At 48.2% G+C, this 19,064-nt stretch overlaps 1 protein-coding gene across 1 annotated transcript in view; it reads right to left on the bottom strand.

Annotated features, from left to right (window-relative positions):
- Positions 1-19,064, bottom strand: part of RIOK1 (RIO kinase 1) — a 207,602-nt gene that overhangs the window by 135,775 nt on the left and 52,763 nt on the right. The window lies entirely within an intron of this gene.

Here is a 19,064-nt window from a genome sequence, read left to right as displayed (position 1 = left end):
TATTGAATCCCGGGTAAGACTCATACCAGCCACACCAATCACACCGTACAACTTGTGATCTGAACCCAGTTAACAGTATGATAAAACGAAAAGGAGCCTCTGAAAAGATGGCTCACAACAATAATAACCCGAATTTTTGTAACAATAACTATATACAAGTATTGCAGACAATCCGCACTTGGGATGGGCGCCCAGCATCCACTACGGACTACGAGAAATAGATTTATCGGTAAGTAAAATCTTATTTTCTCTGACGTCCTAGTGGATGCTGGGACTCCGTAAGGACCATGGGGATTATACCAAAGCTCCCAAACGGGCGGGAGAGTGCGGATGACTCTGCAGCACCGAATGAGAGAACTCCAGGTCCTCCTCAGCCAGGGTATCAAATTTGTAGAATTTTGCAAACGTGTTTACCCCTGACCAAGTAGCTGCTCGGCAAAGTTGTAAAGCCGAGACCCCTCGGGCAGCCGCCCAAGATGAGCCCACTTTCCTTGTGGAATGGGCTTTTACCGATTTTGGCTGTGGCAGGCCTGCCACAGAATGTGCAAGCTGAATTGTACTACAAATCCAACGAGCAATCGTCTGCTTAGAAGCAGGAGCACCCAGCTTGTTGGGTGCATACAGGATAAACAGCGAGTCAGATTTTCTGACTCCAGCCGTCCTGGAAACATATATTTTCAGGGCCCTGACAACGTCAAGCAACTTGGAGTCCTCCAAGTCCCTAGTAGCCGCAGGTACCACAATAGGTTGGTTCATGTGAAATGCAGAAACCACCTTAGGTAGAAATTGAGGACGAGTCCTCAATTCTGCCCTGTCAGAATGAAAAATTAAGTAAGGACTTTTATATGATAAAGCCGCCAATTCTGACACACGCCTGGCTGAAGCCAGGGCTAACAGCATCGTCACCTTCCATGTGAGATATTTGAAGTCCACAGTGGTGAGTGGTTCAAACCAATGTGACTTTAGAAAACTCAACACAACATTGAGATCCCAAGGTGCCACTGGAGGCACAAAAGGAGGCTGTATATGCAGTACCCCTTTTACAAATGTCTGAACTTCAGGCATTGAAGCCAGTTCTTTCTGGAAGAAAATCGACAGGGCCGAAATTTGAACCTTAATGGACCCTAATTTTAGGCCCATAGATAGTCCTGTTTGCAGGAAATGGAGGAAACGACCCAGTTGAAATTCCTCTGTAGGGGCCTTCTTGGCCTCACACTACGCAACATATTTTCGCCAAATGCGGTGATAATGTTTTGCGGTTACGTCCTTCCTGGCCTTGACCAGGGTAGGGATGACTTCATCTGGAATGCCTTTTTCCCTCAGGATCCGGCGTTCAACCGCCATGCCGTCAAACGCAGCCGTGGTAAGTCTTGGAACAGACAAGGCCCCTGCTGGAGCAGGTCCTTTCTCAGAGGTAGAGGCCACGGTTCGTCCGTGAGCATCTCTTGAAGTTCCGGGTACCAAGTCCTTCTTGGCCAATCCGGAGCCACGAGTATAGTTCTTACTCCTCTCCTTCTTATGATTCTCAGTACCTTTGGTATGAGAGGCAGAGGAGGGAACACATACACTGACTGGTACACCCACGGCGTTACCAGGGCGTCCACCGCTATTGCCTGAGGGTCCCTTGACCTGGCGCAATATCTGTCTAGTTTTTTGTTTAGACGGGACGCCATCATGTCCACCTTTGGTTCTTCCCAACGGTTTACTATCAGGTGGAAGACTTCTGGGTGAAGTCCCCACTCTCCCGGGTGGAGGTCGTGTCTGCTGAGGAAGTCTGCTTCCCAGTTGTCCACTCCCGGAATGAACACTGCTGACAGTGCTATCACATGATTTTCCGCCCAGCGAAGAATCCTTGCAGCTTCTGCCATTGCCCTCCTGCTTCTCGTGCCGCCCTGTCTGTTTACGTGGGCGACTGACGTGATGTTGTCCGATTGGATCAATACCGCCTGACCCTGAAGCAGGGGTTTCGCTTGACTTAGGGCATTGTAAATGGCCCTTAGTTCCAGAATGTTTATATGAAGAGATGCTTCCATGCTTGACCACAAGCCCTGGAAATTTCTTCCCTGTGTGACTGCTCCCCAGCCTCTCAGGCTTGCATCCGTGGGTTACCAGGATCCAATCCTGAATGCCAAATCTGCGGCCCTCTAGTAGATGAGCACTCTGCAGCCACCACAGAAGAGACACCCTTGTCCTTGGCGACAGGGTTATCCGCTGATGCATCTGAAGATGCGATCCGGACCATTTGTCCAGCAGATCCCACTGAAAAGTTCTTGCATGGAATCTTCCGAATGGAATCGCTTCGTAAGAAGCCACCATTTTTCCCAGGACCCTCGTGCACTGATGCACTGACACCTGGCCTGGTTTTAGGAGGTTCCTGACTAGCTCGGATAACTCCCTGGCCTTCTCCTCCAGGAGAAACACCTTTTTCTGGACTGTGTCCAGAATCATTCCTAGGAACAGTAGACGTGTCGTAGGAATCAGCTGCGATTTTGGAATATTTAGGATCCACCCGTGCTGACGTAACACTACCTGAGATAGTGCTACTCCGACTTCTAACTGTTCCCTGTACCTTGCCCTTATCAGGAGATCGTCCAAGTAAGGGATAATTAAGATGCCTTTTCTTCGAAGAAGAATCATCATTTCGGCCATTACCTTGGTAAAGACCCGAGGTGCCGTGGACAACCCAAACGGCAGCGTCTGAAACTGATAATGACAGTTTTGTACTACAAACCTGAGGTACCCTTGGTGAGACGGGTAGATTGGGACGTGGAGATAAGCATCCTTGATGTCCAGAGACACCATATAGTCCCCTTCTTCCAGGTTTGCTATCACCGCTCTGAGTGATTCCATCTTGAATTTGAACCTCTTTATGTAAGTGTTCAAGGATTTCAGATTTAAAATTGGTCTCACCGAGCCGTCCGGCTTCGGTACCACAAACAGCGTGGAATAATACCCCTTTCCCTGTTGTAGGAGGGGTACCTTGATTATCACCTGCTGGGAATACAGCTTGTGAATGGCTTCCAAAACTGCCTCCCTGTCGGAGGGAGACTTTGGTAGAGCAGACTTCAGGAACCGGCGAGGGGGAAACGCCTCGAATTCCAGTTTGTACCCCTGCGATACTACCTGTAGAATCCAGGGGTCCACTTGCGAGTGAGCCCACTGCGCGTTGAAATTCTTGAGACGGGCCCGCACCATGTCTGAGTCTGCTTGTAAAGCCCCAGCGTCATGCTGAAGACTTGGCAGAAGCAGGGGAGGGCTTCTGCTCCTGGGAAGCGGCTGCATGGTGCAGTCTTTTTCCCCTTCCTCTGCCCCGGGGCAGGAAGGAATGGCCTTTAGCTCGCTTGTACTTATGGGAACGAAAGGACTGAGTTTGAAAAGACGGTGTCTTTTTCTGCTGATGTGAAGTGACCTGGGGTAAAAAGGTGGATTTTCCAGCCGTTGCCGTGGCCACCAGGTCCGATAGACCAGCCCCAAATAACTCCTCCCCTTTATACGGCAATACTTCCATATGTCGTTTGGAATCCGCATCGCCTGACCACTGTCGCGTCCATAACGCTCTTCTGGCAGAAATGGACATAGCACTTACTCTTGATGCCAGGGTGCAGATATCCCTCTGTGCATCATGCATATATAGTAATGCATCCTTCAAATGCTCTATAGTTTAAAATACACTTTTATTCTAAGCAGCTCAGGAGAGCCACCTAGCCTGCACCCTTCTCGTTCGGGAACAAAAATCTAACTGAGGCTTGGAGGAGGGTCATAGGGGGAGGAGCCAGTGCACACCACCTGATCCTAAAGCTTTTATTCTTGTGCCCTGTCTCCTGCGGAGCCGCTATTCCCCATGGTCCTTACGGAGTCCCAGCATCCACTAGGACGTCAGAGAAATATAATTTAACCCTTTCACTGCTGAGGCTTTTCTCACCATAGGTGGGGTCTAACTTGCACCTTTTGGGGTGGTCACTATACAACATGTGCAATTTGTTTATGCACTACCCACACAAATTTAAAAAAAACAATTCCCCCAGAAGACTTATACAATAGCATTAGTTTTTTTTTATACCTCCTTAAATAACACTGGAAATTTTACCCAAAATAGGCATACAAAGTGGGGTGGTTTTTTTAATGAAAGTGCAAGAAAGTATAATAAAACCACCAACAAGAAATAATTTGAGCTTCTTGCTTTGACATTAACCAAACTGCAAAAAACAGGAACGTACACAGAATTTTTCATTATCCCTGATTCTGGTTGCCAAGGTTAGGGATATGGAGCATAGAAGTGTGCTAATTCCCTTACCTGGCATTTCACATTTGACTACAGGACTGCTGTGAGATGGGACCCCAGCATGATGAGTCATAAAGCCCCACTCCCTTTCCTACTCCAGAAGCACTGGTGGTACTTCTAAGTAAGTTCTTTTCTCAAGTTGAACTCCTGTAGTGCTTAGAATGAGTGGGGCTCTTCCTTCACACTTACGTAGATTTGGAGAAGTCCCACTCAATCTTAGTGGGATTAAGAATGTAAAATAAGATTTTACTCACCGGTAAATCTATTTCTCGTAGTCCGTTGTGGATGCTGGGAACTCCGTAAGGACCATGGGGATAGCGGGCTCCGAAGGAGGCTGGGCACTCTAGAAAGATTTATGACTACCTGGTGTGCACTGGCTCCTCCCACTATGACCCTCCTCCAAGCCTCAGTTAGGACACTGTGCCCGGACGAGCTGACATAATAAGGAAGGATTTTGAATCCCGGGTAAGACTCATACCAGCTACACCAATCACACCGTACAACTCGTGATACTATATCCAGTTTGACAGTATGAAAACAACTGAGCCTCTCAACAGATGGCTCAACAATAACCCTTTAGTTAGCAATAACTATTTACAAGTATTGCAGACAATCCGCACTTGGGATGGGCGCCCAGCATCCACTACGGACTACGAGAAATAGATTTACCGGTGAGTAAAATCTTATTTTCTCTGACGTCCTAGTGGATGCTGGGAACTCCGTAAGGACCATGGGGATTATACCAAAGCTCCCAAACGGGCGGGAGAGTGCGGATGACTCTGCAGCACCGAATGAGAGAACTCAAGGTCCTCCTCAGCCAGGGTATCGAATTTGTAGAATTTTGCAAACGTGTTTGCCCCTGACCAAGTAACAGCTCGGCAAAGTTGTAAAGCCGAGACCCCTCGGGCAGCCGCCCAAGATGAGCCCCCTTCCCTGTGGAATGGGCTTTCACTGATTTAGGATGCGGCAGTCCAGCCGCAGAATGCTCCTGCTGAATCGTGTCACAGATCCAGCGAGCAATAGTCTGCTTAGAAGCAGGAGCACCCAGCCTGTTGGGTGCATACAGGATAAATAGCGAGTCAATTTTCCTGACTCTAGCCGTCCTGGAAACATAATTTTTCAAGGCCCTGACTACGTCCAGTAACTTGGAATCCTCCAAGTCCCTAGCAGCCGCAGGCACCACAATAGGTTGGTTCAAGTGAAAAACTGATACCACCTTAAGGAGAAACTGGGGACGAGTCCTCAATTCTGCCCTATCCATATGGAAAATCAGATAAGGACTTTTATATGACAAAGCCGCCAATTCTGATACACGCCTGGCCGAAACCAAGGCCAATAACATGACCACTTTCAACGTGAGATATTTTAGATCCACGGTTTTTAGTGGTTCAAACCAATGTGATTTTAAGAAACTCAACACCACATTGAGATCCCAAGGTGCCACTGGAGGCACAACTGGGGGCTGAATATGCAGCACTCCTTTTACAATGTCTGAACTTCAGGTACTGAAGCTAATTTTTTCTGGAAGAAAATCGACAGAGCCGAGATCTGTATCTTAATGGAGCCTAATTTTAGGCCCATAGACACTCCTGCTTGTAGGAAATGCAGAAATCGACCTAGTTGAAATTCCTCTGTTGGGGCCTTTTTGGCCTCACACCAAGCAACATATTTCCGCCATATGCGGTGATAATGTTTTGCAGTAACATCTTTCCTGGCTTGAATCAGCGTAGGAATGACTTCCTCCGGAATGCCCTTTTCCTTTAGGATCCGGCATTCAACCGCCATGCCATCAAAACGTAGCCGCGGTAAGTCTTGGAACAGACAGGGCCCCTGCTGCAGCAGGTCCTGTCTGAGCGGCAGAGGCCATGGGTCCTCTGATATATAGTTTCTTGAAGTTCTGGGTACCAGGCTCTTCTTGGCCCATCCGGAACCACGAGTATCGTTCTTACTGCTCGCCTTCTTATTATTCTCAGTACCTTTGGTATGAGAGGCAGAGGGGGGAACACATAAACCGACTGGTACACCCACGGTGTTACCAGAGCGTCCACAGCTATCGCCTGAAGGTCCCTTGACCGGGCGCAATATCTTTTATAGCTTTTTGTTGAGGCGGGACACCTTCATGTCCACCTGTGGCCTTTCCCAATGGTGTACAATCCTTTGGAAAACTTCTTGATGAAGTCCCCACACTCTCGGGTGGAAGTCGTGTCTGCTGAGAAGATCTGCTTCCCAGTTGTCCACTCCGGGAATGAACATTGCTGACAGTGCTAACACATGATTTTCCGCCCATCGGAGAATCCTTGTGGCTTCTGCCATCGCCATCCTGCTTCTTGTGCCGCCCTGTTGGTTTACATGGGCGACTGCCGTGATGTTGCCTGATTGGATCAGGACCGGCTGGTTTTGAAGCAGAGGCCTTGCCTGACTTAGGGCATTGTAAATGGCCCTCTGTTCCAGAATATTTATGTAGGGAAGTCACCTGACTTGACCAAAGTCCCTGGAAGGTTCTTCCCTGTGTGACTGCCCCCCAGCCTCAAAGGCTGGCATCCATGGTCACTAAGACCTAGTCCTGTATGTCGAACCTGCGGCCCTCTTGAAGATGGGCACTCTGCAGCCACTACAGTAGAGATACCCTGGTCCTTGGAGACAGGGTTATCAGCCTAATGCATCTGAAGATGCGACCCGGACCACTTGTCTAACAGGTCCCCCTGAAAAGTTCTTGCATGGAACCTGCCGAATGGGATTGCTTCGTAGGAAGCTATCATTTTTCCCAGGACTCGCGTGCAATGATGCACCGATAACTGTTTTGGCTTCAGGAGGTCTCTGACTAGAGATGACAGCTCCTTGGCTTTCTCCTCCTGGAGAAACACTTATTTCTGGTCTGTGTCCAGAACCATCCCCAGGAACAGTAGACGTGTCGTAGGAACCAGCTGTGACTCTGGACTGTTTAGAATCCAACCGTGCTGTTGTAGCACTTTCCAAAATAGTGCTACCCCGACTAGCAACTGCTCCTTGGACCTCGCCCTTATAAGGAGATTGTCCAAGTACGGGATAATTAAAAACTCCCCTTTTCGAAGGAGTATCCTCATTCCGGCCATTACCATGGTAACACCCTCGGTGCCATGTACAGTCCAAACGGCAGAGTCTGGACTTGGTAATGGTAATCCTGTACCACAATCTGAGGTACTCCTGGCGAGGATAGTAAATAGGGACATGCAGGTAAGCATCCTTGATGTCCCGGGATACCATGTAATCCCCCTCGTCCAGGCTTGCAATAACCGCCCTGAGCGATTCCATCTTGAACTTGAATTTTTTATGTATGTGTTCAAGGATTTTAAATATAAAAAAGGGTCACACCGAACCATGCGGTTTCGGTACCCCAAAACTGTGTGGAATAGTAACCCCGTCCTTGTTGGAGTAGGGGCACCTTAAGTATTACCTGCTGGGAATACAGCTTATTAATTGCCTCTAGCACAGCCTCCCTGCCTGAGGGAGTTGTCGGCAAGGCATATTTGAGGAAACGGCGGGGGGAAGACATATCGAATTCCAGCTTGTACCCCTGAAATACTACTTGAATGAAACAGGGATCCACCTGTGAGCGAGCCCACTGATCGCTGAAATTTTTGAGACGGCCCCCCACCGTACCTGGCTACACCTGTGGAGCCCCCGCGTCATGCTGTGGACTCAGAGGAAGCGAGAGAAGAATTATGATTCTGGGAACAGGCTGACTGGTGCAGCTTTTTCCCTTGTCTCTGTACAGAAAGGAAGCGCCTTTGACCCGCTTGCTTTTCTGAAGCCGAAAGGACTGTACCTGATAATACAGTGCTTTCTTAGTCTGTGAGGAAAATTGAGGTAAAAATATTTCTTCCCAGCTGTTGCTGCGGATACGAGGTCCCAGAGACCATCCCCAAATAATTCCTCACCCTTATAAGGCAGAATCTCTATGCGCCTTTTAAGGGCAGCATCACCTGTCCAGTGACAGGTCTCTAATACCCTCCTGACAGAATGGACATTACATTCATTTTTGGATGCCAGCCGGCAAAATATCCCTCTGTGCATCCCTCATATATAAGACGACGTCTTTAATATGTTCTCATGTTAGCAAACTAGTATGTTTGACAGGGTCACCGACCACGCTGCAGCAGCACGCTCTGCAGGTTTCAGTCTAGTACCTGAGTGTGTAAATACAGACTTCAGGATAGCCTCCTGCTTTTTATCAACAGGTACCTTCAAAGTGGCCGTTCCTAAAACGGCAGTGCCAAACCTATCTTGACAACCGTGTGAGCGCCTTATCCACCCTAGGGGATATCTCCCAGCGTAACTTATCCTCTGGCGGGAAAAGGTACGCCATCAGTAACTTTTTAGAAATTACCAGTTTCTTATCAGGGGGAACCCACGCTTTTCACACACTTCATTCATTCATCTGATGGAGGAACAAAACACTGCCTGCTTTTTCTCCCCAAACATAAAAACCCATTTTTAGAGGTTAATGTCAGAAATGTGTAACACATTTTTTATTGCCGGGATCAAGTCACGGATGTTCCTAGTGGATTGTGTATATGTCTCAACCTTGTCGACACTGGAGTCAGACTCCGTGTCGACATCTGTGTCTGCCATCTGAATGAGCGGGCGTTTTTGAGCCCCTGATGGCCTTTGAGACGCCTGGGCAGGCACGGGCTGAGAAGCCGGCTGTCCCACAGCTGTTACGTCATCCACCCTTTTATGTAAGGAGTTGACACTGTCGGTTAATACCTTTTACCTAACCATCCACTCTGGTGTCGGCCCCACAGGGGGCGACATCACATTTATCGGCATCTGCTCCGTCACTATATAAGCCTCCTCCTCAAACCTGTCGACACAGCTGTACCGACACACCGCACACACACAGGGAATGCTCTGACTGAGGACAGGACCCACAAAGCCCTTTGGGGAGACAGAGAGAGAGTATGCCAGCACACACCAGAGCGCTATATAATGTGGGGTTTAACACTATAACTGAGTGAATTTTCCCCCATAGCTGCTTATATATACAATATTGCGCCTAAATTTAGTGCCCCCCCTCTCTTTTTAACCCTTTGAGCCTGAAAACTACAGGGGAGAGCCTGGGGAGCTTTCTTCCAGTTGCACTGTGAAGAGAAAATGGCGCCAGTGTGTCTGAGGGAGATAGCTCCGCCCCTTTTCCGCGGCCTATTCTCCCGCTTTTTTCTGGATTCTGGCAGGGGTATTTACCACATATATAGCCTCTGGGGCTATATATTGTGGTATTTTTGCCAGCCAAGGTGTTTTTATTGCTGCTCAGGGCGCCCCCCCCCAAGCGCCCTGCACCCTCAGTGACCGGAGTGTGAAGTGTGCATGAGGAGCAATGGCGCACAGCTGCAGTGCTGTGCGCTACCTTGGTGAAGACTGATGTCTTCTGCCGCCGATTTTCCGGACCTCTTCTTGCTTCTGGCTCTGTAAGGGGGACGGCGGCGCGGCTCCGGGAACGAACACCAAGGACTGGGCCTGCGGTCGATCCCTCTGGAGCTAATGGTGTCCAGTAGCCTAAGAAGCCCAATCCGGCTGCAAGCAGGCGAGTTCGCTTCTTCTCCCTTAGTCCCTCGCTGCAGTGAGCCTGTTGCCAGCAGGTCTCACTGAAAATAAAAAACCTAATTCTATACTTTCTTTCTAGAGGCTCAGGAGAGCCCCTAGTGTGCATCCAACCTCGGCCGGGCACAAGATCTAACTGGGGCTTGGAGGAGGGTCATAGTGGGAGGAGCCAGTGCACACCAGGTAGTCATAAATCTTTCTAGAGTGCCCAGCCTCCTTCGGAGCCCGCTATCCCCATGGTCCTTACGGAGTTCCCAGCATCCACTAGGACGTCAGAGAAAATGTATTATTCTTAAATCATCTATAACTCAACCACATGTATCACAGTTAGATGTACTATGGGCCTAATTCAGAGTTGATCAAAGCAACAAATTTGTTAGCAGTTGGGCAAAACCATGTGCACCGCAGGGGGGGGGGGGGCAGATATAACATTTGCAGAGAGAGTTAGATTTGGGAGGGGTGTGTTCAAGGCAAAATCTAAATTGCAGTGTAAAAATAAAGCAGCCAGTATTTACCCTGCACAGAAACAAAATAACCCACCCAAATCTAACTCTCTCTGCACGTTATATCTGCCCCACCTGCAGTGCACATGGTTTTGCCAAACTGCTAACAAATTTGCTGCTGCAATCATCTCTGAATTACCCCCTATATGTCAAGTATGCTCTTTATAAGAAAGTTTAATGTAAGAATCTAATGTTGCAAATAACAGTGATGTGCACCCAAGAGGTTACCTAGTAGTACTGGGTTATTCCCTAAGAGTCATGCAATATCTTGTAGAGCAAGGGTGGCCAAAACAACGATTATGATGGACCAGTCAACCGCAGACACTTGACCGGTTGATTGAGGTGGACATCCAGCAGCAGCCAATAAGGATCGGACTCATTCTTATCTTTCAGTGTGGAGATACCAGTGATGAACGATGCGCGGTCCCGCGCTCGTTCATCGCTGGTGCCCCGTCGCTTGTACATGCAGGCCAATATGGACGAGATCGTCCATATTTGCCTGCACTGCTATGGAGACGGGTGACGGGGGGAGTGAAGAAACTTCACACTCCCCGTCAGTGCCCCCCCGCCGCCGGGTCACCCGTCAGCCATATCCGCCGTCGGGCAGCTCGGCGGCGGATCTATCAGTGTGTAGGGCCCATTAAGACTAATTCTTAGTGGCTGAGACTGTCACATGTAAAAACCTCCATTGCACTGGTGCCACGGGGCCACATTAAGGGAGGCAAGGGAGCAGGGCTGGCTCGAGCACCACCCCATTTGGCAAGACAGTCTTCACGCGCCTTATAGAGATTCTACGCAAAAACACCTGCCTAGTAGATCATGAAAGATTTTCAGCTTTTAGAATAGATCAGAGTCCAAAAGTCTAGCCACCTCTATTATAGAGCATGCAGTGCAAGTGGCACTTGCCATATGCAAACAGTGGTTGTATACAGAGAGTAAGTACCACTGGCTGTTAACAGTCAAGGGTTAAAGCTTCAATGCATTTTGTTCTCCCCCACATAGACTAAACCAATGTGCTATCTAACAAAAATAAGTTTCAAGCATTGAAGATTTTTAGTGGGGGAACAGTACAGATGGATCCAACTAGTTTAATTCCTTTACTGCATAGTATTTTAACCCATTCATAAATAAAAAAAAACAAAATAGGGGTACAGCTTGATTCTCCCATAACCAAAATGCTTGGAATCAGAAGTATTTTGACTTTTTCCGTATCGTAGAAAAGTTGCACACCATAATAATATAACTTGTGGATGGTACTCTTGTCTAAACAAAGAATTTGTTTACACTGAACCATCAGAAAACAAATCTGTCACTAGCTCAGCCTTGCTCCAAAAAAAAATTTGGATTTCTGAATCTTTCTGATATTGGGTTTTCAACCTGCATCACCTTTCCTAGTAAACAAAGATGACCAGAAGATTTTAGTGTCAGATACAGGGAGATTGAGCTTCTGAAAGAGCCTCTCCCAATCCCTGGCATTTTTAGCGCTAACTGCATATGAGCACATTATGGCATCAGGTGCCGTTATGACACTGCAGCAGGTCACCAGAAAACAACATAACTAATATAAAACAAGGACTTTATGTAGATAGCGAGTGCCACTCCCCTTAAAGAGTTCAGGAGTTAAAGGACAAGTACTAAACATATCCGAGCTACCGTATATACTCGAGTTTAAGTCGACCCGAATATAAGCCGAGGCACCTAATTTTACCACAAAAACCTGGGAAAACTTATTGACTCGAGTATAAGCCTAGGGTGGGAAATGCAGCTCTAGCCGTACACAGCCCTCATACTGCCAGATATGCCCCCACAGTGCCAGATATGCCCTCATTGTGCCAAATATGCCCCCACAGTGCCAGATATGCCCTCATACTGCCAGATATTCCCCCACAGTGCCAGATATGCCCTCACACTGCCAGACATACCCCCACAGTGCCAGACATGCCCTCATACTGCCAGATATTCACCCACAGTGCCAGATATGCCCCCACAGTGCCAGATATGCCCTCATACTGCCAGATAGTCCCCCACAGTGCCAGATATGCCCCCTCAGTGCCACATATGCCCCCCCCCCCCCCCAAGTGCCAAATATGCTCCCCCAGTGCCAGGTACAACTTACCCACCCCGCTCCCCCGCTGTCTTGTGAAGGAGGAACACGGAGGGCACAGCGCGCGCCTCTCCTGTGTCCCTCCTGCGTCGGGTCTGTTAAATGAAGTGCCGGTTCATGAGCCAATCAGAGCTCACGAACAAGTACTTCATTTAATAGCCCCACCGCTGCCGCCGGATACGCAGGAGGGACACAGGAGAGGCGCGCGCTGTGACCTCCATGTCCCTCCTTCCCACTGACTCGAGTATAAGGCGAGAGGGCTTTTTCAGCACAAAAAAAAGTGCTGAAAAAGTCGGCTTATACTCGAGTATATACGGTATTTGCTTTCTCTTCTACAGAAATAAAAATTTTGATGTAGCATAATGTTCTTGCATGCACTTACTTCTTTGCCTGTGCTGATACAGCCATTGATTTCTGATATAACCCCTCTTGTTAACATCTTAAAGAGAATCATCCGTGTTCTAGGATCCAATACCTTGCAAGCAAAACAAATTAATTCACTATATTGTATTTTGACAGTAATTACGTATTTTGACATAATGCATTTGTAAATTGTCATATGGTTCCAGGTTATAAAGGGACATGAACAGTAATTATTCAACTTCCGGAGGCAGTTAATGAAAGGGCAAAATTCTCATCCCTTATACAGATATACAGCGTATAGAAGTGTGTATCTGAAGTAGCAGATGCTGTCATTTTCAAGCATGATTAAATCTACCAAAAAAGATAAATGCCACCAATTTAGACTTACTGCATTTTTGAACAAAATCCCTTCATTTTGTTAGCCCTTTCTCCATTACTTAATGGCCAAGAGAGCTGCCTTATTATTTACATGCCATTTATTCCATGAAAGATTCCAAAAGACAACAAGAAGTTATTAGAACATACCTGTTCCACAGTAGCCCTGTCAGACTTATCCTTAACCCGATACCTGTCATTAAGAAAGAAAACTTTATGGGTGCAGGCAATGTGCAACACATAGGGGTATATGCAATTGTGGTCGAATTCCCGAAATTGTCAAAAAACTGGACTTTTTCGCCAAAAAAAAAAAAAAATCAACAATGCAATTCAGTACTTTCCGTCAAAAAAACGGACTTTCCAAATTCGACTTTTTGAAATTCGACATTTGTCAAATGCGACATTTCTGCAATGGTACAAATGCGGCAATTCGCCAAAAGTATATTCAATTGAAGTTTGGAAATTCAACAACAGTGCTTTTAGACAGTAAATTCGTCATTTTCAATCCGCCACACTTTGGTGGGGGAATCTAATAAAAAAAAATTAAAACATGTTTTTTTTGGTGTTTTTTTTATTGGTAATAGCATATCTATTTATATTAGAAGGGATTAGGTAATTGGTTTGTCTATTTTGGAGGCACAAGTATTATTTATATATTTTAAAAAATATTATTATTATTTTTATTTATTTATTTTTTTTAAATGGAATGGTAAAATCCCGAAAAAAAATGGCGTGGGGTCCCCCCTCCAAAGCATAACCAGCCTCGGGCTCTTCGAGCCGGTCCTGGTTCTAAAAATCCGGGGGGAAAAATGACAGGGGATCCCCCGTATTTTTAAAACCAGCACCGGGCTCTGTGCCTGGTGCTGGTGCAAAAAATACGGGGGACAAAAAGCGTAGGGGTCCCCCGTATTTTTTACACCAGCATCGGGTTCCACTAGCTGGACAGATAATGCCACAGCCGGGGGTCACTTTTATACAGCGCCCTGCGGCCGTGGCATTAAATACCCAACTAGTCACCCCTGGCCGGGGTACCCTGGGGGAGTGGGGACCCCTTCAATCAAGGGGTCCCCCCCAGCCACCCAAGGGCCAGGGGTGAAGCCCGAGGCTGTCCCCCCCATCCAAGGGCTGCGGATGGGGGGCTGATAGCCTTGAGAAAAGTGTAAGAATATTGTTTTTTCCAGTAGTACTACAAGTCCCAGCAAGCCTCCCCCGCAAGCTGGTACTTGGAGAACCACAAGTACCAGCATGCGGGAGGAAAACGGGCCCGCTGGTACCTGTAGTTCTACTGGAAAAAAAATACCCAAATAAAAACAGGACACGCACACCGTGATAGTAAAACTTTATTACACACATGTCGACACACACATACTTACCTATGTCAACACGCCGACCTCTGTCCACTTGTCCAAGTAGAATCCACATATACCTGTGAATAAAATTATACTCACCTGATCCAGTGTCCAGGTTATAATCCACGTACTTGGCAAAAAAAAAAAAAAACGAACACCCGGACCAAACGGACTAAAAGGGGTCCCATGTTTACACATGGGACCCCTTTCCACGAATGCCGGGACCCCACGTGACTGCTGTCACAGAAGGTCCCTTCAGCCAATCAGGAATCGCTACTTCGTGGCACTCACCTGATTGGCTGTATGCGCGTCTGCTGTCAGTCAGCGCATCGCACAGCTCCCTCCATTAGTTTCAATGGTGGGAACTTTGCGGGTAGAGGTGGGGTTACCCGCAGTCAGCCGCTGACCGCGGGTGACCTCACCGCTGACGCAAAGTTCCCACCATTGAATATAATGGAGAGGCTTTGAGATGCGCTGTCTGATAGCTCAGACGCGCATACAGCCAATCAGCAGAGTGCCAGGACGTTGCGCTCGCTGATTGGCTGAAGAGACCTTTCTGTGACAACAGTCACGGGGGGGTCTCTGCATTCGGGGAAAGGGGTCCCATGTGTAAACATGGGACCCCTTTCAGTCCGTTTGGTTCGGGTGTTCGTTTTTTTTTTTGCCAAGTACGAGGATTATTTTAAAAGATCCGGACACTGGATTGAGGTGAGTATAAATTTTTTCACAGGTACCCCGGATTCTTCAGTGACGAGGGGGGCGTGGCAGTCGGCGGGTCAACATAGGTAAGTATGTATGTGTCGGCATGTATGAAATAAAGTTTTACTTTCACGGTGTGTGTCTCCTGTTTTTATTTGGGTATTTTTTCCCCAGTAGAACTACAGGTACCAGCGGGCCCGTTTTTCTCCCGCATGCTGGTACTTGTGGTTCTCCAAGTACCAGCTTGCGGGGGAGGCTTGCTGGGACTTGTAGTACTACTGGAAAAAACAATATTCTTTCAAATTTTTCAAGGCTATCAGCCCCCCATCCGCAGCCCTTGGATGGGGGGGGGGGGGGGGGACAGCCTCGGGCTTCACCCCTGGCCCTTGGGTGGCTGGGGGGGGGACCCCTTGATTGAAGGGGTCCCCACTCCTCCAGGGTACCCCGGCGAGGGGTGACTAGTTGGATATTTAATGCCACAGCCGCAGGGCGCTGTATAAAAGTGACCCCCGGCTGTGGCATTATCTGTCCAGCTAGTGGAGCCCGATGCTGGTGTAAAAAATACGGGGGACCCCTAATCTTTTTGCCCCCCGTATTTTTTGCACCAGCACCAGGCGCAGAGCCCGGTGCTGGTTTTAAAAATACGGGGGATCCCCTGTCATTTTTCCCCACCGGATTTTTAGAACCAGGACCGGCTCGAAGAGCCCGAGGCTGGTTATGCTTTGGAGGGAGGACCCCACGCAGTTTTTTTTCGGGATTTTTCCCGTTTTTTCCCGTTTTTAAAAAATCGGATCAAAATCCGTCAAATCGGCCGTTTTTCGACAGCGGGACTGTCGAATCCGTTTTTTATTGAATATGGTAAATTTCGGCACCCACTTGCCGGAATTCGACGGTCGAATTGTGTCGAATTAAAAAACGGGCAAAAAATTGCCGCGATTCGCCGCTAATTGCATATACCCCATAAATTACATTTCAAAATGTCTATATTTATTAAGATAGTAACCAAAGATAAAACAACAACAACGGGATTTCAATACCTACCGGTAAATCCCTTTCTCGTAGTCCATAAGGGATACTGGAGTTTACTTAATACGATGGGGTATTGAAGGGGTCCAAAGGAGCTGGTGCACTTTAAATTTCTTCCACTGGGTGTGCTGGCTCCTCCCCGCTATGCCCCCTCCCACAGGCAGTTAAGCAAAATAGCGCCCGAAGGAGAAAGGACATACTTGAGAGAAGGAACATAACAAACAAGGAGTGGTGATATTCACACACCAGCACACCATCACATAAAACCTGCAGAGAAGTCAACGCACTGAGGCGGCCGCCCAGTATCGCTTATGGACTACGAGACAGGGATTTACCAGTAGGTATTAAAATCCTGTTTTCTTTGGCATCCATAAGAGATACTGGGGTTTACTTAATACGATAGGGATGTAACAAAGCATCCAGAACGTGCGGGAACGTGCGGAGATGCCTGCAGCACCGCCTGCCCAAATTGGGTATCCTCTTTGGCCAGGATATCAAACTTGTAGAACTTCATAAAGGTGTTCCTCCCCGACCAGGTAGCAGCTCGGCACAGTTGCAAGGCAGAGAGACTCTACGGGCAGCCGCCCAGGAAGACCCCACCAATCTTGTAGAGTGGGCCTTCAGAGACTGTGGAATAGGCAAGGTTGCAGATACATAAGCCTGTTGGATAGTCAACCTAATCCAACGAGCAATGGACTGCTTAGAAGCAGGGCAACCCTTTTTCAGCACATCATATAGAACGAACAAGTAATCCGTCATTCTGATCCGAGCCGTTCTCTTAACATAGATCCTCAAGGATCTCACGACACCTAGCAACTCCAGCGGAGCAGATGTACCAGAACTGGACGGGACTACTACAAGAGGTTGATTCAAGTGGAATGCAGAGACAACTTTTGGCAGGAACTGCTGTCTAGTCCTGAGTTCAGCTCTGTCCTTGTAAAAGATCATGCAGGGACTCTTACGCGATAAGGCCCCCAATTCGGAGACACGCCTAGCAGAAGCCAGGACTAGCATCATCACAGTCTTCCAGTTGAGGTACTTGTCTTCTACCATCATCAAGGGTTCAAACAAGGAGGACTGTAAAAAATTTAACACCACGTTCAAGTCCCAGGGTGCCGTAGGCGGCACAAACGGAGGTTGTATGCGGAGTAGTCCCTGCAGGAAGGTCTGAACCTCTGGCAACATCATCAACTTCTTCTGGAAGAAAATTGAGAGAGCCGAAACATAGACCTTAAGGGATCCCAGACGTAAGTCCTTATCCACACCAGCCTGCAGGAAACGTAAGAGACGTCCTAAGTGAAACTCCGCAGGCGGATATGTGCGTTCCTCGCACCAGGAGACATATCTCCTCCAGATATGATGATAGTGCTTTGACGTCACCGGTTTTCTGGCCTGAACCATGGTTGCAATAACCTTCTTGGAAAGGCCTTTCCGGTCTAGGATGTTCCGCTCAACTTCCAAGCCGTCAAACGAAGACGTTGTAAGTCCGGGTAGACGAACGGTCCTTGCTGAAGAAGATCCTTTCACAGTGGCAGGGGCCAAGGGTCTGTCACGGATATGTCCAGAAGATCTGCATACCACGCCCTCCGAGGCCAATCCGGGGCAATCAGAATTGCTTGGACTCCCTGATTCGTTTGAGCACCCTCAGGAGCACGGAATTGGAGGAAAAAGGTAAACCATCCGATAAGGCCAAGGAGACGTCAGAGCATCGATTGCCCTTGCTTGAGGGTCCCTGGTTCTTGAGCAATACCAGGGAAGCTTCTTGTTGAGTCGAGAAGCCATCGAGTCTATCTGTGGGCAACCCCACAAGTCGATGATCTGTTGAAACACCTGTTGGTGGAGAACTCACTCACAGGTTGGAGTAGTAACCTTTTCTTTGTTGCAACAGTGGCACTGGAACAATGACCTGGGACTGGACCAATTTTAGGATAGCCTGTTGTAGTGTAACTCTTGTATCTACCAAAACTGGTAAGCCTGATTTGAAAAATAGTAGGTGAGGAGCGCTGTCGAACTCCAGCTTGTAGCCCTGGGAAATGAGATCCTTTACCCAGGTATCCTTGCAGGAGGCTGCCCAGTCGTGGCTGAAGTGACGCAGGCGAGCTCCCACCTCGAGATCCCCTCGGGGTGGGGATGCACAGTCATGCTGAGGCTTTTGTGGAAGCTGCACTGGTGCTTGGTTCCTGGGAAACAGCGGGAGCAGCTGCTTTTCTAGTCTTACCTCTGGTGCCTCGTGGCGCATTGGAGGCACCTCTGGCCCTTGACCTGAATATGGAGGTCCGAAAGGAATGAGTAGACGGCCCCGGGTAAGCACGCCTAGCCGGTGGGGCCCCAGAGGGGAGAAATGTGGATTTCCCCGCAGTAACTTTAGAAATCCATGTATCCAACTCAACACCAAAAAGCCAGTCCCCTGAAAAAGGGAGAGACTCCACACTGCGCTTGGAATCCGCGTCTTCAATGCACTGACGCAACCACAAAGCTCTGCGCGCCGACACCGCCATGGTAGTAGTTCTAGCATTAATAGTGCCTATTTCCTTGAGAGAGTCACACAGTACTCGTGCAGTGTCCTGAATGTGCTTAATGAGGGCCACCGTAGTGACCAGGGGCATATCCCCCGCAAGGCCCTTTTGAATTCGAGTAGCCCAGGTGTGGATGGCATGTGTCATCCAGCAACCCGCTATCACAGACCATTGTGATAAGCCAGCCGCAGTGTAAAATAAGAATTTACTCACCGGTAATTCTATTTCTCGTAGTCCGTAGTGGATGCTGGGAACTCCGTAAGGACC

The sequence above is a fragment of the Pseudophryne corroboree genome, chromosome 5 (genome assembly GCF_028390025.1).
Source record: "Pseudophryne corroboree isolate aPseCor3 chromosome 5, aPseCor3.hap2, whole genome shotgun sequence".
NCBI lineage: Eukaryota > Metazoa > Chordata > Amphibia > Anura > Myobatrachidae > Pseudophryne > Pseudophryne corroboree.
The sequence above is the reverse complement of the archived record's forward strand: the minus strand, read 5'-3'. Positions and strand labels throughout refer to the sequence as shown.